Source organism: Gossypium hirsutum, chromosome A02, assembly GCF_007990345.1.
Source record: "Gossypium hirsutum isolate 1008001.06 chromosome A02, Gossypium_hirsutum_v2.1, whole genome shotgun sequence".
In the NCBI taxonomy this organism is placed as follows: domain Eukaryota; kingdom Viridiplantae; phylum Streptophyta; class Magnoliopsida; order Malvales; family Malvaceae; genus Gossypium; species Gossypium hirsutum.
The window spans coordinates 14,272,988-14,295,637 of record NC_053425.1 but is presented as its reverse complement, the minus strand read 5'-3'; the positions used below and the strand labels follow the sequence as shown (position 1 = coordinate 14,295,637).

Below are 22,650 nucleotides of genomic sequence, written 5' to 3'. Positions count from 1 at the left end.
GTTGTCTAACATAATTTAAAACCTCATATTCTATCATAAAACACCAAAATACACAAATTTCACCTATGGGTATTTTTCCAAATATGAACCCTAGGTTGAATTATTGCTAGCATAAGCTTAATCGAGCTACCGGGACTCTAAAAACGTAAAAATTGTTAAAACGAGGCTAGAAAGGACTTACAATCGAGCTTGGAAGCTTGAAAAACCCTAGCCATGGTTTCTCCTTGCTACATTCGGCCATGGGGTTGAAGATGAGCAAAATTGGCTTTTAATTTTGTATTTTAATTCATTTTACCCCTAAATGACCAAAATGCCCTTACTACTAAACTTTCCAAAATTCCATCCATGTCCAATTTTTGTCCATAGACTTAGAAATTGGTAAATTTTCTATTTAAGACCTCCTAATTAATATTTCAAAACAATTTCATACTAGAAACTTCTAGAATGTAAGTTTTGCAAATTATTCGATTTAGTCCCTAATTTCAATTTAAGCACTTTATGCATAAAATTTCTTCACGAAATTTTCACACAATCATGCAATCATATCATTGACCTTAAAATAATCATAAAATAATTATTTCTATCTCGAATTTTGTGGTCACGAAACCACTATTCCGACTAGGCCCAAAATCAGGATATTACAGGCTTATTATGGTTACTCATAAAGAAACAACCATATACACATGGAATTCAAAATATACTAATATAAGTCTTTCAGAACATGGAATTAAAATAAAAATAAAAACAAAAGGAAAAGAAAAACAAAGTAAAGTAAATGGACTCAAAAGTCCTCATCGACATTTAGATGGTGAGGTGGTGGTGGTGGAGGCGAAATGTGGAAATACTGACAAATCTGTTGCAGAGTCGCCTCTATACTGTCGAATTACTGAGTATAATATTGCTCGAATCGAGTCAGGTGATCAGAAATGTCTGTCAATGAAGCAGCCGCATGAACTGGTCTGTGACTCGGTGGTGGCTGAGAGGGTGGGTCTTCATGAAATAAAGAGATATCATCAGGAATATCCTCGGGGTCATCCTCATTGGTGGCTCGTGCTAGTCGATATTGAGGAGGATCGAACCCACGACAACGTTCTATCATCCTTATGTGGAGCATACTTGAGATGCCCTGTAGGGACATCTGGCCGATGAGTGTGAGCGCTGAGGACTGCGCCAATGCGTTCAGAAGCGTAAAGTGTCGAGCTAGACGAGTCACGTAAGGGCCAATGCTGATGACTCCCTTTCAGTGTCGTTTGGTCTAATGGCGAAAGGCAAGGGCGATAAAGTATGCGAGATCGAAAACATGCCCTTACCTCATGCTCCATAAGAAGTAGGCATCATGATTGTTAACGACGCTGGTGCTCTCTCGTCGCCCTGTTAAGGTATGAGCTAAAACGGTGTGGAGATATCATAATGCTGGAGATAGAGCCGATACCTTAGAGCGGCTGGGGTCATAGATGCCCGTAGCAGGAATGAGGGCCGCCCAACATGAGGAAGATGCATAATGAATGTGACGGTGGAGATGGGGGAAATTGTCTGCCTCCATTCGTCCGTATAAAGTCCCAAGGCAACTCTGAATTCTGGGATACTTAATTGACGCACTAGACCGCCAAGACAGAATTGGACTGTGCCTGGGTCGTCGAACTCTGTCATAGCCGTCTGTAATTGAAATGTCGAACAAAGTTCCAAAGTGAACTCCAAGTACGTCGGCTCAATAATGTTGAAAAAGCGATCCCAAGGAGCAGTAGCGAGGAGGGCCCGAACTGAGTCAGCTAGGTGGACTTGTTCCAATGCAGCCCAGTCGATGCACCAACCCATGCCAAGGGGTCGGGCACGTAGAATTTGAAACAACTCTCCTAAGGTCCTGGTGGAAATTGGAGGAAGGGGTGGCGTATCTCAGTGGTCGCACTTGAGGACATCGCTCCTGGTCCCTTCTGCTTTTTCGAAGCGGGGACGATAGTTTTCTTACCTCTTGTATTTTTCATAGTGTTCTACGAAAGTAATCACATAATTCAATTGGACGAATCAACATAATAGTCAAACGAATAAGAAACAAGCATCCAAGTGCAGCTTAATCAGGCAGATGAAATAAGTAGAATCTTAATACCTAGTAGAAAACTAAATAATTACTTACTAAATAAATATATATAAAAATAAATGAGCAAGAAAAATATGAATTAAATCAACAAAACAAATAACCCTAAAATATATATGCAGAATATTGCGAATGTCCAAAACTAACTTAAGCATAAAATTATCAAGAAAAACTGTAACTGAGTAAGAACCAACAATATCAGTAAAGCATTAGTAATAATAACAATATATCAATCTAATAGAAATAAGATAGAACAGTAATAAAGAAATAAGAGTAATAATAATAATAATAATAAGATTAATAATAGTAATAATAAAAAAATTAAAATAACGTAAAGGAATTGAGGTGCAAAAGAGGAAACCGATAGTGGTGGTTGGTGGTGGTCGCGACGGTTTATGGTTGCTGAACAGTGGGAGTCTGGTTGAGGGGATGGGTGGTTGTGTGAGCAAGGGAGGAGAGGGGGTTGTGGGTTGTGGGCTGTAGGGGTGAGCAAAGAGAGAGAAAAGGAAAGGAAGAAAGAAAGAAGGAAGAAAGGGGAGTGGAGGTGTAGGTCCCCGGCAGCTCGTCGGAAAAAGGTGGTTGCAGTAGGAAGAATGAATAGTGAAAGGAGGTGTGATGGGTGAATAGTGAATGGGGGTGTGATGGGTGAATAATGGAGTTTAAATAGGAATGAGGGAAAATTAGGGTTAGAATTTCAAATAAAAAAGGGCCCACGGTCGTGCAGGTCCCTTTTTAGACCACACGGCCGTGGTCCACGCCCGTGTGTCTCGCTCCTAGCCTGTTTTTTTCGTGAAATTTTTAGGCAGTATCGTCCATGACCTATGGACACGCCTGTATGTCCAGGCCGTGTGGCACACATGGCCGCATCGCACGGCCGTGTACTCTCTCGTTCGCTTCTTCCACGCTTGTGGGTCTTCCACCGTGCCAGTGTTCTATAGTCAGGATTGCCCATGGCTTTTGAACACGGCCGTGGGGTATGCCCGTTTTCCATTCTGACTTAAAAATTTTGAAGTGTGTGCTCAGGTTCCTACATGGCCTCAGGCACACTCGTGTTTCATGACCGTGTGGGTTACACGGTCGTGGTGACTTATCACATTCCGTGCCTCTGCCAATTTTTGGGAAATTAAAGTGCAGTTTCACCACGGTTTGAGACACGTCCGTGTCCTATAGTCGTGTGGTTCACACGGCCGTATTGCACGGTCGTGGCTAGTTATCGCAGCCAGTGTGTCATCTTATCTTGGGAATATGTTTATCCTATTTTAACATGGCCATGGACACGCCCGTGTGTCTAGGCTATGTTCGCCACTGTTTAATGTCAATACTAAGGTTGTAATAGTTTACACGACTCAAAGCATGCCTATGTCTCCAACCCGTGGTGAGCACACGGTTTAGGACACACTCGTGTGTTAGGTTGTAGGTGTCAAAAATACCTGTATTTAAATTATGAAAACTGAATGAAAGAAAAATAAACTTATTTAGTGGGGTTAGTGATCGGGTTGTCTCCCGAGGAGTGCTTATTTAAAGTCTAAGCTGGACTTTACCTTGTGGTATATTTAGGCAACTTCACAGAGCCATAGCTCCTCTCTATAATCTTTAAAATCCCTGCCGTTATAAAGTTTAAGACGATGTCCATTTACCTTAAAAGTGCCGTGGGTTGGATGACTTACCTCTACTGTGCCATATGGAAAAACGATTTGGACTACGAATGGACTTGACCATCGTGATTTTAACTTCCAGGAAACAATTTGAGCCTTGAGTTGTATAGCAGGACAAGATCTCCAGCTTCAAATTGCTTATGTTGCTTTAAACGAGCATCATGGTGGCGCTTCGTTGCTTCCTTGTATAATTGTGAATTCTTATATGCATTAGCTCGCCATTTATTTAGCTCATTCAAATGCATCAACCTTTTCTCACCTGCAAGTTTGAGATCAAAGTTTAGAAACTTTATAGCCCAAAATGCTTTATGTTCTAGTTCAAATGGTAAATGACAACTTTTCCCATAAACAAGTCTGTAAGGAGATGTTCCTATGGAGGTCTTAAAAGCAGTTCTATAGGCCCATAAAACATCATCTACTTTCATTGCCCAATCCTTCCTTTTTGACTATACAGTCTTTTCTAGGTTTGCTACTTCAACTTGACCACTAGTCTGAGGTTGGTAAAGGGTGGTTGTTCTGTGGTAAACTCCATATTTCTTAAGGGTTTTATCAAATTGAGCATTACAAAAATGAGTACCCCTATCACTGATAATTGCTCTATGTGTTCCAAATCGAGAGAAGAGTTACTTGAGGAACCTTACCACTACACTAGCATCATTAGTAGGTAAAGCTTGGGCTTCCACCCATTTGGACATATAATCAACGACTATTAAGATGTATTTATTCTCAAATGATCTAGGGAATAGATCCATAAAATCAATACCCTATACATCAAATATTTCACATGAAAGTATATACGTTTGATGCATTTCGTAATGTTTGGAGATATTACCTGTTCGTTGGCATTTATCACAAGAAGTAACATACCTGTTGGCATCTTTGAATAGTGTGGGCCAATAAAAACTTGATTCAAGCACTTTATGTGCAATTCTAGTCCCATTGTAATGTCTTTCAGTCGGTCCTGAGTGGAAATGTTCCAAGATTTTAATTGCTTTTAACTTTGTAATGCATCTTTTGATAACTTGATCTGCACATATACGAAAAGAAAAGGCTCCTCCCAAAAGTAGGTTTTAACATCAGTAAAGAATCGCTTCTTTTGTTGATGTGTCAACTCTTTTGGCATAACATTAGCAGCTAAATAATTTGCAATGTCTGCAAACTAAGGCACCTCAGAGTGAGATATAGAAAAAAGTTGTTGTTCAGGGAATGAGTCGTTTATCTCATGTTCATCAAGCTCCTTAAGATGTGGGTTTTCTAATCTGGAAATATGGTCTGCTGCAAGATTTTCTACTCCCTTTTTATCTTGAATTTCTAAATCGAATTCCTGCAAAAATAGTATCCATCTTATTAGTCGAGGTTTTGCATCTGATTTAGAAAGGAGATATCGAAGAGCTCAATGGTCAGTGTATACGACAACTTTAGATAATATTAAATATGGTCTAAATTTATCGAATACGGAAACCACACCCAATAATTCTTTCTCAGTCGTCGTATAGTTTTCTTGTGCGGCTATCAATGTCTTGCTAGCATAATAGATTGGTTGAAAATGCTTGTCTCTTCGCTGTCTAAGAACCGCACCTATTGCAAAATCACTCGCATCATAAATTAGTTTTAAGGGTAAATTCCAATCAGGTGCAACTACAATTGGAACGTTAATTAATTTATCTTTCAGAGTGTTAAATGCTTCTAAACATTCCTGATTGAAATTGAAAGGCATATTCTTTTCTAGTAAATTCGTTAACCACTTAGCTATTTTAGAAAAATCCTTGATAAATCTTCTATAAAATCTAGCATGACCTATAAAACATCGAATAGCCTTAACTGAACTAGGGGAGGCAATTTCTCAATAGTTTCAATTTTCGCTTTGTCAACCTCGATCCTGTTACTAGAAATTTTGTGGCCTAACACAATCCCTTCACGAACCATGAAATGACATTTTTCCCAGTTCAGTACAAGGTTTGTTTCCTCACATCTCATTAGGACTCGTTTTAAATTTTTAAGGCAAAGATGGAAAGAGTTACCTAATACCGAGAAGTCGTCCATAAATACCTCTATAATGTCTTCTACGAGCTCATAAAAAATGGACAACATGCATCGCTAAAAAGTAGAAGGAACATTACATAATCCAAAAGGCATTTGTCTATAAACAAACGTACCATATGGACATATAAATGTCATTTTCTCTTGGTCTTCAGGAGCTATTGGGATTTGGAAGTAACCAGAGAGTCCATCTAGGAAGCAATAATACATATGCTTAGATAATCTTTCCAACATCTTATCAATGAATGGTAAGGGAAAGTGATCTTTTCTTGTGGCTTCGTTCAATTTACTATAGTCAATGCAAACTCTTCATTCCGTGACTGTTCGTGTTGGGATCAATTCGTTCTTTTCATTAGCTACAATATTCATGCTTCCTTGCTTAAGACAACCTGCACAGGACTCACCCAAGAGCTTTCAGAAATAGGATAAATAACTCTTGCATCTAAAATTTTAATTACCTCAGCTTTTACGACTTATTTCATGTTAGGATTCAGTCGTCTTTGAGTTTGCACACAAGGTTTACATTCACCTTCTATTAAAATTTTATGTGTGCAGAAAGAAGGACTGGTCCCTCTTATGTCAGAAATCTTCCAAGCTATAGCTCTTTTATGCTCCTTCAAAACTTGAAGTAACTCGTTTTTTTCGGTTGGCTGTAAATCTGAAGCAATTATTACTGGTAATGTGGAATTATTTCCAAGAAACGCATATTCTAGGTGATTTGGTAATTGCTTCAATTCCAAATTAGGAGAGGGTTTTAATTTTAATTCCTTGTTTACCTCAATATCCTCATAGCTCTTCTGTCTCAGTGAAGACTCATTAGAATTTAATTCAGCTTTTGCCTTTCCTAACACAGAATTATCATCATTTACCTCATCTCCTTGGGCAAGACATAGTTCCAACGTGTCCTTATGAATGATTCTCTGTAAAGAATCTTGAGTAGCATGATCAATAGAATCAACAAAATAAAAAGAGTCATCTTGTTCTCTAGAAAATCTCATGGCATCATAAATTTTAAAAATAATCTCTTCGTCACCTACCCTAAGCACAAGTTTACTGTCACCCACATCAATAACAGCCCTAGCAGTGGCTAAAAATGGGCGACCTAAAATTAAAGGCACCTCAATATCCTTATCCATGTCAAGCACAACAAAATCAACAGGGAATATGAATTTATCTACTTTTACGAGCACATCTTCAATAATTACCCTAGGATATTTAACAGATCTATTAGCTAGTTGAATACTCATCCTATTAGGTTTTGGTTCCCCAAGGCCAAGTTGCTTGAACATTTTGTAAGGCATCAAATTAATGCTAGCGCCTAAATCAGCTAGTGCCTTTTCAACATTTAAACTACCAATTAAGCAGGGAATAGTAAAACTTCCTGGATCTTTTAGTTTGGTTGGTAGTTTATTTTGGAGTATGGCCGAGCACTCCTCGTTGAGCTCTACTGTAGACAACTCTTCAAACTTCCTTTTATTTGTTAGAAGCTCCTTCAAAAATTTTGCATATGTAAGCATCTGCGAGATAGCTTCAACAAAAGGTAAGTTAATATGCAACTATTTAAAAAGTTTAAGAAATTTACCGAATTGCCCATCCATATAGTCTTTCTTCAACTTTGCTAGATACGGGATTAGTGGTTTATATTCCCTCAGCACTGGTTTTTCACTTATTTCAGGTTTTACCTCCTCGTCCTCTTTCCTATCAGCTTCTTGTGGCAGCTTCTTTTCAGATTCAGCTAACACTTTCCCACTCCTTAGTGTAACTACTTTCACATGCTCTTTTGGATTGGGTTCGGTGTTACTAGGTAGACTCCCTGGTGGTCTTTCTGAAATTATCTTAGCCAGCTGTCCTATTTGATTCTCGAGCCCTTGAATTGATGCTTGTTGATTTTTAAGTGTTGTTTCAGTATTTTGAAAACAAGTTTCCGCTATTGAAATAAACTTTCTCATCATCTCTTTAAGGTTCGGCTTTTTCTCTTGTTGGTAAGGTTATTGTTGGAAGCCTGGAGGGGGTGGTGGTCTTTGATTCCCTTGGCCTCCCCATGAGAAGTTTGGGTGGTTCCTCCGCCCTGCATTGTAATTGTTACTGTAAGGATTATTTTGAGTTCGAGGATTATTACCCATATAATTTATTTTCTTTTTCTCTATGTTAAGGCCGTAGGGTAGGTATTCTGAATTGTTCGTTCCACCTCCACTTGCGTCGCACTGCATTACTGGATGTACCTGCGTAAAACCAAATAAACCATCAATCTTTCTATTCAAAAGTTCTACCTGATTTGAAAGTATAGTAACCGAGTCGACGTTAAAAATGTCGACTATTTTTGTCGGCTTTGTCCTCATGAGTTGCCACTGATAATTGTTCAGTGACATCTCTTCTATGAACTCATAAGCCTCTTCAGGTGCCTTATTGTATTTGGTTCCACTAGCAGCTGCGTCAATCATTTGTCTAGTTGAGGGATTCAAATCGTTGTGGAAAGTTTGAACTTGTAGCCAAAGAGGTAACCCATGGTGAGGGCACCTTCTCAATAAATCCTTGTATCTCTCCCATGCATCATAAAGTGTTTCTAAATCTATCTGCACAAAAGAAGAGATATCATTCCTCAACTTTTTCGTTTTAGCCGGCGAAAAATATTTAAGCAAAAATTTTTCAGTCATTTGTTCCCAAGTAGTGATTGACCCTCGTGGTAACGAGTTTAACCACTATTTAGTCTTATTCCGTAATGAAAAGAGAAATAACTGAAGGCGAATGGCATCATCAGAAATGCCATTGATTTTAAAGGCATCGCAGAATTCCAGAAAATTTGCTAAATGAGTGTTTGGATCCTCATCCTGCAAACCATCAAACTGAAAAAACTGTTGTATCATTTGAATCGTGTTAGGTTTCAGTTTAAAATTATTTGTAGCAATAGTAGGTCTAACTATACTCGATTTAGCTCCTGTTAAATTGGGCTTAGCATAGTCGTACATAGTACGAGGAGCAGGATTCTGATTCACTGGATTTGCAGCAACCACAGGAGGCAGCGGATTATTTTGATTTTTGACCATCTCCTCTGTGTTATTGGTATCATCCTCATGCTCTTCCTCTATATACCGTAGACTTTGCCTTATCTCTCTACGATTTCTCCGACCTGTGCTTTCAGTTTTGCTGTCAAAAAGTAGAGGTCCTGACGGGTTTCTTCTAGTCATAAACTATAAAAAGCTGCCAAAAGCAAATAAAAGAAAAACTAGTAATTAAAATTAAAAACAAAATTAAATTGCAATAAAAATAAAAAATGGCTAAAGTAATAAAAATTAAGTGTTCCTAATATCTTAGTCCCCGGGAACGACGTTAAAAACTTGATGGTCGCTAAACTAACTAAAAATTTGACTAAGGCAAGTGCACTTATCGAACAGTAGTATAGTTATAGTGAGACCGGAAATATTGTATCCACAAGGACTAAAAGTACTAGTAATTACTATTTTTTTATTATCTAGCCTAAGAATTGAAGGGATGTTTTTAAACTAAGACTAACTATATAATTAACTAAGAACACGACAGAGATTAAAGTGGGAAAATACTTTTGGAAAGCCGATGGAGAAGATAATACCCAAGGAAGAATCTGCCTAGACTTCACTTATTACTTTTGAATTAAACGATTTATTCGCTTGACTTAATCCGTAGGAATCCGTAGCTTATGTTAATATCTCTCTCGAGACTAAAAACAACTGACTCTAGGTTGATTAATCGAAATCTCTTTCTAATTAAAACCTCTATTATCACATTAACTCGATCTATAGACTCCCTTATTAGATTTGACTCTAATCCGGTAGATCTATGTCGTCCTATCTCTAGGATTGCATGCAACTCCGCTTAATTATGGAAAATCTACTCTTAAACAGGAACTTTTGCTCCACTGAATAAGCACATCAAAACCTGAATTAATATCCTGGAATATTAAAGCAATGATTAAAACTCATAATTAAGAATAAGAATAAGTATTTATCATATGATTCAAATAGTAATAAGATCTGTCTTAGGTTTCATCTCCCAGAGGTATTTAGGGAGTTTAGTTCATAACAATTATGAAAAACATCTCAAAATTGGGAAAACAGCAAAACATAAAGAAACCCAAAGAACTTCTAAGGAAATTGAATGGAGATCTTCAGGCTTGAAGTAGATCCTGCTTCTGAGCTGATTTCGTTGGCTATCTTCGAGTATTCTCTGCCTTCTACTCTCCGTGTCCCCTTTGATCCTATTCTCTTATGTTTAAATAGACTTTGGAATGCCCAAAATAGCACAAAATTAGCCTTTCCCGAGTAGAATTAAAATAGGTCTTGACAGGGACACGGCCGTGCGGCACGCTCGTGTGGTGGTGCTCAAGCCGTGTGCAATTCTGATATGGTTTTAAGTCGACACGGCCATTACACACGGGCGTGTGTTTTGACCGTGTGTATAACAAGGACGTGTGGATTACCCGTGTGGAAGTGTCTGGGCCATGTGCAGCACTGAAATAAACCTATTTTGTCCGTTTTTGGCCTTTTTCTTAGACTTTTCGCTTTTCTATGCTCATCTAGATATAAAACATGAGATTAAAGGATTAGGAGCATCAAATTCACTAAATCTTATGATAAATCATCCAAAAATATGTCAAGCATGTGATTAAAATATGTTACTTTTGAGGGTTATCACAGAATAATTATTTCCCCTTAATATGCAACTACTGGTAATGATGTTGCAGTGATGTTGCAGCATTATGACAATTTATTAATTCAGAATCAACAGTTTATAAGCTTCTCTTGAAGTCACTATGTTCAATTATTTAACTAATTTAACATATGTCTATACCAATTTAATGCGAAGAATCCAATTGGAAGCATATTCCTATAAGATTATGCACCATAAAAATAGACGTCTATATTATTACACATTTAAAATCAAAGAAATTAAACGTGAATCATTCAAGTTTTACGTCCATTAATCATAACCTTTTCAGAATTATCAATTAGCTCGATTACCCACTAATGTTGATCAAGCGATAGCAAGCATTAAACATGAATAACACTTGAATGAATATGTAACACCCTCATACCCAACCCGATCGCAAGGTCCAAGCTACGAGATGCCACATTCATTGCCGGAGTAACTACGATCAGATACATTCAATTTATAACATTAAAAGGGATACATTTAAACAAAACATGTATTAAACATGTTATTCAATAGTTATCAGGTCTTACTCAGGCTTACGAAAGCTCAAAAATCAACATGAGAATGAATAAGGACTAAAATGTAAAAAATTTCAAATTTACAGAACTAACGTTACGACGTGAGGGTCTTCCTCGTCGCAATTTGACAAACTGACTTGGCCTCATTGTGATAACGAGGTCCCTCATCTCGACATTGTCTGGCTAAGTCCCATCCTGACGACAACAATCCAATGTCGCAACGTGAAACTCCCGTGGTGACATCGTTTGAACGAAGTCGCGATGTCACATACTATTTCTACAAAAACGATACAATCTTCACAAGTAACAAACATAAGCTTCAAGTACTTAATATACTCATTAGATACCAATCCCACCTAAGTCAAAGCTCACTAAAACATGTCAATCTAGATCATTTACTCATTCCAATTTAAACCATATCATCACATACAGCTCAATCTTTTATCAAAGTTCACACCATAATTCCAAACTTTTCCATTTGACCAACATACCATATCATAAAATACTTTTATACTAATCCAATCACAAGTAAACATACATATTCATGACTTAAGACAACTTAAATATCAAATAAAGTGACAAGCTTACACCTAAGGTTACTACCAATAAAACCAAGCATAACTTATCAAACATTACATATAGTAGCTTCACATATATGTATGCACAATGAAGTTCTCATACTAACATTCATATTCGATGTCATTGACAACAAAATACCAAAATGACTTCACTAGGTACATGTCGATTTGACCAACAAAAAGAGTTCACAAACTTTATAGAGTTTGGGGTGTCTATTGGATGTTGAAGTCAATACTTGAAACTTTTCTTTAAACCTAACTTGTGCATGAGAAATAAATTGTATGACAAGTATATCACTCAACAATATTCCTATTATATCACTCAACAATATTCCTATAAATCTGAAACAATATAACGATATGGTATAATTCACAACACATAGAGTTGTTATCTAAGAATTTTTTTATTTATATTTTAAACATGGATTCATCGTTCAATATACATTTCTAATGCGTAAAATCTCAAATTGTGTTATCTTCTCAATGATATTCCGAGCTCACAAGATCATTATCAACTCATTTACATCTGTCATCCCAGATTGCTTGACAACGATGACCTGCCACCCTAGATTTCCTAGCAACGATGGCTTACCACCTTGGATTGCCCGGCTATGATGGTTTTCTCATTCAATAATGTCACCCTGGGTTGCTCAGCAATAATGACTTACCACTTCGGATTGCCCGGCTATGATGGTTTTCTCATTCAATTCTACCATCCTGGATTGCCTGACAATAATGACTTACCACCCCGAATTGCCCGAAAATGATGGTTTTCACTATTCATTTTAATTGGTCCAATCACCTTCTTTAACTTCTAAATTCCTATAATCAAACAATCAACCTTTATCAAATCTCAATTATGCCAAACCAATTCAATTATTCTTACTAACTTACCTTAACAATGCACAATATAGACTAACATGAAAATGCGAAAATTATATAGGTTTTAAATCATAAAAATACATACTGGAAACTTCGAGTTATTCATCAACGGCTTTAACTTTTCCTTCCCTCTCGAGGAATCTACGGATTAATATAAACACAAAAAACCATCAATATACAACCAAATTCATACTTAATTGTCATTTTATACTAAAAAATTTATTTTATTTAATTTAGCCCCTAAAATCGAAATTGTCATACCTATCGAATTTGAGCTTCAATTTCAAAACTGATCTCAATTCCATCCTTCTACAGCTCAATATTATCTATAATTATAGAAATTTCATACCAATTTCGAATACTTACACTTCAGTGCCTATGTTTAAAACTAACAATTTTCACTTTACAAAATAGTCTTTTTTCATATTTAATCTTAAAATCTAACCATATAACACCAACTTCAAGAAATCAACAATGGAAACTTTTGAAAATTTTAATAGTTTTACAAATTGATATACAGGTTAGCTAAATTAAACTCCTGGAACCTCAAAATCATAAAATTACAAGAAACGGGGTAGAAATTGCTTACCACTCAAAGGACTAAAGTTTGGAAAGTTTCAAACTCTCTCTTTTTTTATTTTGTGAAAATGGAAGATGAACATAAGAATGTTCATTTTTTTAATTAATATATATACTTTAATTAAAATTAATTAATCATGCTTTACCTTAATTAAACTTAGTTAATTAAAGCTTAATCATACTTACCCAAGTTAGTGGATGTCAACATCCATTTCCACCATCCACTTAATTGAAATTGGTCCATTTGTTCTTTTAGTCCTTTAGCAATTTAAAAATCTATCATGATTGGACTTTTATAATTTAGTCCTTATACCTTAATTAATCACTAATTCAACTAAATTGTCTATCCAAAATTCAATTCACTAATGTAATAGCTCCGTAAATATTTTTATTAAATATGTACGGACTCAATTTATGAAAATGGAGTCCCGAAAATTACATTTTTCGATACTATTAACTTTCAGGCTGTTACAGAATAAACCTCATATTATAACAAGCATCCTTAGTAAAATACCAATAATCCTATATTAGGGTTTCATAATTATTCTAGCTAAAAAACATTTAGCCCATAATCACCAAATTAAAAACAATTAAGAACAACTCAATCATGGTTCACAATAGCAAAAGAAAAAAAACACAAAAGGCAAAGAGAAAAGTGAAGAGCTTTCAAATTGAATAAGGTGGTTCTCCTCAATTCGTTCTTCTCTTTCTTTCCCTTCTTTTCTCCTTCTTTTCCAGCTTGTTTTCTTTTGAATATTGATGTTTTTCTTTATGCACCAGACAACTCTCTCTCTCTCTTTCTCTATGTTCTGACAGTGGTATTTATATCCTCCAAAGATTATAGGCTAGGTCAACTCCCCATTCTATTCTATTTTTGTCCTTTTGGGAGTGTTTAGGTCTTTACATTTTTTGCATAGTCATAACCATTTTGATTCTTGGTCATCATCAGCACTTGAGAAGGGTTAATCCCAAAAGCTAATGTGGCGTTCTTTAAACTTAGGTCTCCAATCTATTCCCATCAGGCTCGATGTTGCAGTTTTGCTGTAACACTAGGTCTTTAAATGTCAAAATTCAACATCTTTTCTCTCCACATTTCCAACTTTCTAGTATCCCTACCTTCAAGAATAAAATTTCACATTTTTGGTGTCTCATTTGACAAAAATACATTATTAAAATAAAATTTTCAAAAGTAAACTACTTAATATAAACATAATTAAAACAACTATAAAAACACTCTAAACCACTCTAAATTAAAACAACTATAAAAACACTCTAAACCACTCTAACTTGATTGAAATATAAGCTTAAAAGTAATAAAATAACTCTATATCCAAGAGTTGTCACACCCCAAACTCAATTTACTACTCGTCCCGAGTGATGACATTATCTAACCTAAGAAACACAACCCAAATAACAAATTACACACAAGAAACACATCGAGACTCAAAAACAAAACGAACAAGACTAGCCAATCATAATCAACTCTCCTAAATGATCAAGCAACAATGATATAATGCTCTCAATTCAACTTTCAAATATCTAACTCATGTATATTTATAAGTCAAATTCCTCAAGAATTAAAATGCTAACACAGCCATGATTTGAATGCGTTCCCCGTAAGTGTATGAATAGTTTTTCCCTATCAATCTTTATTCCTTAGATTAAGCTAAGCAACAATCCTAAGGTTCAATTCATGTCTTCATAAGTTGAACTCAATAACTCCTCTCCACTAATGTAGTTGGCATAGCGATATAGATTAATATATCTTCACATGGTTGTAATGTGGCTAGGTTCAAGTTATGGATTAAGATGGAAATTTATAGGCTAAAAATCTTAGAATTTAGCTTGCCTTGGAGCTCATGAATAGTTATACACAAACCCTTTAAAAATGGAGATATCTTTCAAAGTTACCTAATTTCTTCCCAATTTCCCCAATTACAATTATATGTTCAATAATAACAATACAAAACAAACTATTCACAATTTATTTTCTTCTTTTGTTTTTCTCTTTTTTAAAAAACTAAAAATAGTAAAAACTAAAGCTAAGATAATTTGAGCATACACTAGCATATGATTTAACACTAGGAACATTCAATGAGAAAAAGATATCTCTCTCTAAACTCCAAATCTTTAGCAAAATGATATCCAAGACAAACTAAGTGTAAGATTTGGTAGAAAATAAATTGGAATGCTCAAAAAAGGGGAATAGCTACTTAATGTATGGTTAAGTCAATAAAAATAGGTCATTAAGCTCAAATTGGGGTTTCTAAGGATAATAATCAACAAGGTAGGCTTGAAAAGGCTCAAACAGTGTAACAAAATTGCCTAAATCCTCTCGAAATTGCTAAGCCTCCTAGGATTTCACATCAAGGGGATTATCACTCCAATTCTAAAGACTTAAACCTTTATGCATGTTTAGATCTCTCTAGGAAATTAAAATTTCATGGTTGAACTATGTGCATTCACTGAGGTTCACACTCGCACCATAATTCGGTTAGCATCAGAAACTTCAAGTACTAAAGGCTCACTCCTATACAAAAGTTATCATTATTATGCAATTATTTTTATCAGTGAACTCCCTTACTGAAGAGTCGATTCCAATGCGACCTAGTCTCCATGTAAACACCAAAATCTTGGAAAATAAAGGCAATTGACAAATAAAGGAAATTTTATACACTAATGAATCGTGTGCGCATGAGCGGTCGCCCTTTTGGATTTTTTAATTTTTCAAATTAATTATATAAATTTTTATTATATTCTTGATTTAGCTCTCATTTCTTAACAACTTGTTTTTATTGGCTTTAGTTTTATGTGTCATTTATTGGAAGTATAATTTTTAACTCTTAAATTTAAAATGTTAATATTATTTATACCAAATAATGATGTAAATTAGGGTTTCAAATTTAAGATTATAGTTCAATAACTATATTTCACTTTTTTTCCTTAAAGAAGCTATATTTCGTGTTCAAACTAAAGACATTTTTTTAGGTCCTTGTTTATAATTATTTAATATATTCTCTAAACAACTTTTTAATTTTTTTTCTATTTTTTCTCCCTAAGTCAGGGAAACGAGTCTAACATAATGACTTAACCCCCTCTAACCTCTTTCATCATTCCAAAAAAAAATTTAAAAGAAAAAAAAGGCATTAATTACACAAATTAAGGTTATTTATACGAAAAATAACAATTGAAGTATAGTTGTGTCATGCCTGAAACTGTTAAATTAAAGTTTGGTCTTAATTTCAGGGAAGACAGTTATTAAATGATTATCTTGAATTAAAATCCACAGTAAGCAGAGATATCAAATTATGAAACTTTTGGTAGATAATTGAATTTTAGATAGTTCATGAGGGCCTTAGTGTGATTTATGGAATTTTGTGAACCCATTTGGTAGATAGTTGAATTTCAATTTTGGTTCCATTGCATTTGAACTAGATAGATTGAGTGGGGAACAACATAATTATCGCTTAAATATTTTATATTTGAATGTGGGAATTAGTGAACAAAAGTGAGATGGGTATAAAGAGGAGAACTGAAGATGCTAAGGGGTCATTCTCTCTTATTCTAGAAATAATCATTTTTATTTTTCTCTACTTTTCTAGAATAGTAAGGAATTAAGGATTAATCTGCATGAAGGGAAAGTAGGCATATTAGCTTGAGAAAGTAAGAATCTGGTGAGTTGATAATCTTTTTAAACTTTCCTATACCCTTTTTAGTGAAGGTAAAAGGTAAGAAAATGATAAGCTACAGTATAATTCATGGTTGTGAACATAAACACATTAGATAGCCCATAAAAATTTTTTGCATGTTAATGGATTTCATTTGTCTAACTTGTGAAAGTTGGTTTTGATTGATGAATGGTTATTTTGTTAGTTAACTAAGAAGGAGGCTGGAGTGACAAAGGAAAAGCTAGATTGGTGTAAGGTTTTAGCATTTGGGTGTTCTACGGGTGAGTTTTTGAACTCCAATTTTTAGTTTTCATTTTGTATGTGGCAAGGTTATGTTTGATTAAAAACTTAACTACACAATCTAGAGATATAGAACCTTAATGTTGCTGTGTGAAAGTGATGTCGATGTTGTTCTATTTTGAAAGTGAATATGTAGTTTAAGTTGAAGATTTTGGTGTGTATAATTATTGTCTGCATAAGTCGTGAAGTAATAATCGATAATGAACTATTGTTTGTTTATAAGTTTATGGTTGTTGAATGAATTTGACTAGATGGTATATGAATTGCTTTTATGTTGGCAAACTGTAAATTTTGAAGTAGAATGAAAGTTAATTAAGGATGGCGTATGCTTTCTTAACATTTAAAGTTGTGTCCAACATTAAGATATATTATGAATAAAGTATCAGTGTTGTGGTGGAATGTTGATTGAAAAAGGATTGGCATTCTAGTGGGATTTGTCCTCAAATAGCAAGTTATGACAATCTGCAAGGACTTGCCTTAATGTATGTAGATATAAGATAGTGTTAAATATGACTCCTATTTTCAGTCAAATTTGAAAAATAGTCTTTCAGTTAAACTATGTTTACTTGTTTCAATCAAACACTGATTAGTTTAGATTATTTTATTATTATTTGATCTATGAATTTAGCCTATAAATAGGCTCTTTTACAATCTTAGAAAATACACCCATTAGAGATTAGAACTCATAACATATTTAGAGAATTTTGTGTTTACGTTTTGTGGGTTCTTTGTTTTCGGGTTTTCGGGGTTTAGTTTTTATCTCCATCTTTTGTACTCTTCGTTCTTTTTCCATTATAGTAAAATTATCTTTGCCCGTGGTTTTTTATCCTCTTTGGAGGAGTTTTTCCACGTTAAATTTGTGTGTTCAATTTCTCAATTTATTCTGCTATTTTCTTATTCGTTACTTAATCGGGTTAAAATACTAACAGATAGTCTGGAGGATTTGTCTTAAAATGTAAAAGTAGCTATTCACAAGTCTGGTTCCTTTAAATGAAATTTAGCGAATGTGAGTCCGCCAATACCATCACTCAATCAAAAGTCCACATGGATTACCATTTAGGCATGAGTTTTTTGAATCGTCCCCAATTATGAGTTTGTAAGGACTATATTACAAGATAAGGTAGTTTGTAGGACTTCTCCTCAAGCTCCTAGACTAAGTCAATCCTCTAGGACTCTGCTATATGAAAATTAATGGAAATAAGTCCTCCAAGCAGGTCCGTTAGAACAAGTTCGCATAGTGCGAGTTTGCGGGTCTAAGTTCTCCAAGCATGATTGCACAAGAAATATTTATTGAATGAGATTCTGTAAGAATTATCTTTAAGAATAGATTTGTATATACGAGGGCAAGTACAAATCTAAAAACCTGAGTCTGCAGGTACATGTCTGATAAATGATAAAGCTAACATATTTTAATCTCATTATTAATACGTTTTTGGATTATTATTTATGTAAATTGGTGAATTTGATGCTCTTAATCCTTTGAATTCATGTTCTTATACTTAGGTAAGCATTCGGGAGTAGAAGGAGTGAAAAATGAGCGAAAATCAAAGAAAAAGAATAGATTTTAAGAGCCACACAGGCTCGGCACATGCCCTTGTGAGCTACACGGGCTGGGCACATGCCCATATGCCAGCTCGTGTCAATTTCACACCTTGCTTCCCAAACACATGGAAAAACACAACTTTTAGGCTTTTTGAGCATTCTAAAGTCTATAAATACCAAATAGAAGAAGAGATATGAGAACCATCAGAGAAAATCGTAGAAAACACTCAAGGAACACCATTAGAGCCACTTCTGAAGTAGATTTCCATCAAGATCGAAGACCTCCTTTTAATTTCATCTGAATTTTTTATGAGTTTATTTGCTTCTTATGGTTTTTATAACTTTAAGATGTTTTTATTCAAAATTATGAACTAATTCCCTAGATACTTATGAGGATGAAACCTATGATGAATTCTATTATTTAATTTATGTTTTACATGATAAATACTTGATTCTTGTTCTAAATTATGTGTGCTTATTTCTTGTTTTAATATTTTTGGGATATTAATTCATGTTTAATGTGCTTAATTCAATGGAGCAAAAGTCTCTGTTTAAAAGTAGGTCTAGCATAATTGAGTGGAGTTACATACAATCCTAAAAATATGATGACATAAATCTACCGGCTTAGAGTCAAATCTAATAGGGGAATCTATAGATCAAGTTAATGCGACAATAAAGGTTTTAATTAGAAAGAGATTTCAATTAATCAACCTAGAGTCAGTTGCTTCTACTCTCGAAAGAGATATTAACATAATTTAGGAATTACGGATTAAGACACTAAGTGAATAAATCGTTTAAATCAGATTATTAACAATAGAAGAAGTCTAGGTGAATTCTTTCCTGGGTATTATCTCTCTCATTGGTTATCTTTTGATTATTTTCCTGATTCGTTCTCTGTTGCGTTCTTAGTTAAATCAGTTTAGTAATTTTAGATTAAAACTCATCACTCTAAATTGTCAGCTAAATAATAAGAAAACAGTAATTACTAGTAATTTTAGTCATCATGGATACGGTATCTCTACTCACCGTATCTATACTACTGTTTGATAGTTGCGCTTGCCTTTGTCATAAATTTTAATTAGTACAGAAAACAAACATTAAGTTTTTGGCATCATTGCCAAGGACTAAAATATTAGGAACACTTTATTTTTATTAATTTAGTCATTTTTATTTTATTATATATTTTTGTTTTTAGTTTAATTTTTACATTCTAATTTTTTTCTTCTTTTTGCTTTTAGCAGGTTCTTTTGGTTTATGACTAGAAGAAACCCGTCGGGACCATTACTTTTCAACTGTGAGATTGAAAGTACTGCTCGCAGAAATCGTAGAGATGCAAGGCAGAGTCGATAGAATTTAGTAGACGAACAAGAGGACATTGTTATTACTAAAGAGATGGGTAATAACTAGAATATTCAACAGCCTCCTGCAATTCCTGCTCATGTCCCTATTACTATGTACGATTATGCCAAGCCCAATCTGACTGGGGTTGAATCAAGTATTGTGAGACTCACTATTGGTACAAATAATTTTGAACTGAAGTCAAAAGCTATTCAGTTGGTACAATAGTTTGTTTAGTTCGATGGTTTGCAAGACAAAGATCCAAATACTTATTTGGCCAATTTCTTGGAAATTTCGACACTTTCAAGATAAATGGCGCATCATTTATGATTATTCCTTTTCTCGTTGAGGAACAAAGCTAAACAGTAGTTAACCTCTTTACCACGAGGTTCCATCACTACATGGGCTCAAATGATTAAGAAATTTCTGCTAAACTACTTCACACTGACTAAAACAACCAAGTTGATGAATGACATCTCTTTTTTTGTGCAGATCAATTTAGAGACTCTACATGATGCATAAGAGAGATACAAAAATCTATTAAGATGTTGCCCTCATCATGGGTTACTTTTATGGTCGCAAGTTCAAACCTTCTACAAATGTTTGAATCCCTCAACTAGGCAATTAATTGATGCGGCAGCCGATGGAACTCTGAAAATAAAACACCCGAAATAACTTATGAATTAATTGAAGAGATGACACTGAATAATTATTAGTGGTACATCATGAGGACAAAGCCGATGAAAGTTGCCAGTATTTTTAACTTAGATGCGGTCACCATGTTATCAAACTAGGTAGAGGTATTAAATAAGAAAATTGATGGTTTATATCTTTCTACGTAGGTACATTCGGTGATGCAATACGATACAAATGGAGGTGGAATAAATAATCTAAAATGTTTACCATTCGCTCTTAGCACAGAGAATGAACAAATCAATTATATGAGTAATAATTCTAGGCCTCAAAACAACCCGTATAGTAATAATTATAATGCAGGTTGGAGGAATCATCCCAATTTCTCTTGGGGTGGTCAAGGAAATCAAATAGCACAACCCCCCAGGCTTCCAACAACCACCTTATCAGCAAGAGAAAAAGCTGAAGCTTGAGGAGATGTTTATAAAGTTTATCTCGATATCAGAAACTCGTTTTCAAAACACTGAGGTAGCACTAAAAAATTAGCAAGCATCAATTCAAGGACTCGGGAATCAAATAGGTCAACTTCCTAAATTAATTTTAAAACGACCACAAGGTAGCTTGCCTAGCAATACTGAAACTAACCCAATGGAGTAGCTCCACGCAATTATTGTTCGAAACGTAGATGGGTTAGTTGAATATGAACATAAAACAAGGCAAGAAAATGTGGCGAACAAAGATGAGGTTGAGGAAGATAAGAAAGAACAAAAGCTAGCTGTCAAAGAATATACACCTCTAGTGTCATATCCTAACGCGACAAAGAGAGACTACAAAAATGAATAATTTCGTAAATTCCTCAAGCTCTTAAAGAAATTACATATTAACTTACCGTTTGTTGAAGCTCTTTCGCAGATGCCAAGTTACATTAAATTTTTAAAGGAACTATTGGCAAACAAAAGGAAGATAGATGTCTCGTCAACTGTGGAGCTCAACGTTGTTTGCTCAACCATTCTTCAAAATAAACTACCCAACAAGTAGTTTTACTATTCCTTGTATCATTGTTAGTTTAAATATTGATAATGCCTTAGCTGATTTAGGGGTCACTATTAATGTCATGCCCTGCAAAATGTTTGAACAACTAGGTCTTGGGAAACCCAAACACACTAGGATGAGTATTAAATTAGCATATAGAACCATTAGATATCCTAGGTTTGTTCTTAAGGATGTGCTTAATAAAATAGATAAATTCATATTCTCCATTAACTTTATTGTGTTGGACATGGATGAGGGCAGTAAGAAACCTTTAATTTTAGGTTGCCCATTTTTAGCCACTGCCAGGACTATTATTGATATTGGTATGGGTAAATTAGTACTTCGTGTAGGTGATGAAATGATTACTCTCCAAGCACATGATTTTGTGAAAGTCTCTAGTGAGCTAAGTGATATGAAATGTTCTGTTAATGTGAGTAACCATGTTGCTCAATCTTCTTTGCAAGAAATCCCTTATGAAAACATAATGGAGCCATGTTTCGGTGAAGGCAACAGAAACAACACAACATATGAATAGTGAATGGTTCAAAATGATAAACTAGATGAATGTCGAACACATGTCAGAGAGAAATCGAAAAAAGCACAATGAAGAGCCAAATCGATGACATGTGGAGCAAGTGAATGGGATGAACCAATTTAAGGTTGGCGACAAAGTACTGCTAGACAAAACAGATACATGAATTTCTCTTTCAGAGCTTAAGTCGAACGGATCAACCCCATTTATTGTATGGAATATCTTTCTATATGGTACAGTTGAAGTAATTCATTCTGAGCTCGGCGGGTTTAAGGTAAAAAATACTCAACTCAAACCTTATTTTGGTAACAGAATTGATAACAAGAAAGAGAAGCTTAGGCTCCGCGAACCACCATGGCCGCGTGAATATAAGGTAGGTCAAGCTTAGACTCTAAATAAGCATTTTTCAGGAGGCAACCTGAGTGTTTAGCTCTTGCTAATTCGTTTAATTTTATGGCATGCTAATTTAAAATTAAATTAAAAAAATATTTTTAACCCACACGTTCTGGACACACCGTGATTAGAGTATCGTATAATTGAGTAGATCAAGCATAATTGAGTAGAGTTGCATGCAA

At 34.8% G+C, this 22,650-nt stretch overlaps 2 non-coding genes across 2 annotated transcripts; one reads left to right on the top strand and one right to left on the bottom strand.

The window, feature by feature from the left end:
* The first annotated feature begins 8,286 nt into the window (after positions 1–8,286).
* LOC121217572 (small nucleolar RNA R71) lies at positions 8,287–8,393 on the top strand. Its single transcript, XR_005913679.1, has one exon. It is a non-coding gene; the product is annotated as a small nucleolar RNA R71 (small nucleolar RNA).
* An 11,944-nt stretch (positions 8,394–20,337) lies between these two features.
* On the bottom strand, positions 20,338–20,444 carry LOC121217353 (small nucleolar RNA R71). The gene has a single exon (XR_005913445.1). It is a non-coding gene; the product is annotated as a small nucleolar RNA R71 (small nucleolar RNA).
* Between the last annotated feature and the right edge of the window lie 2,206 nt (positions 20,445–22,650).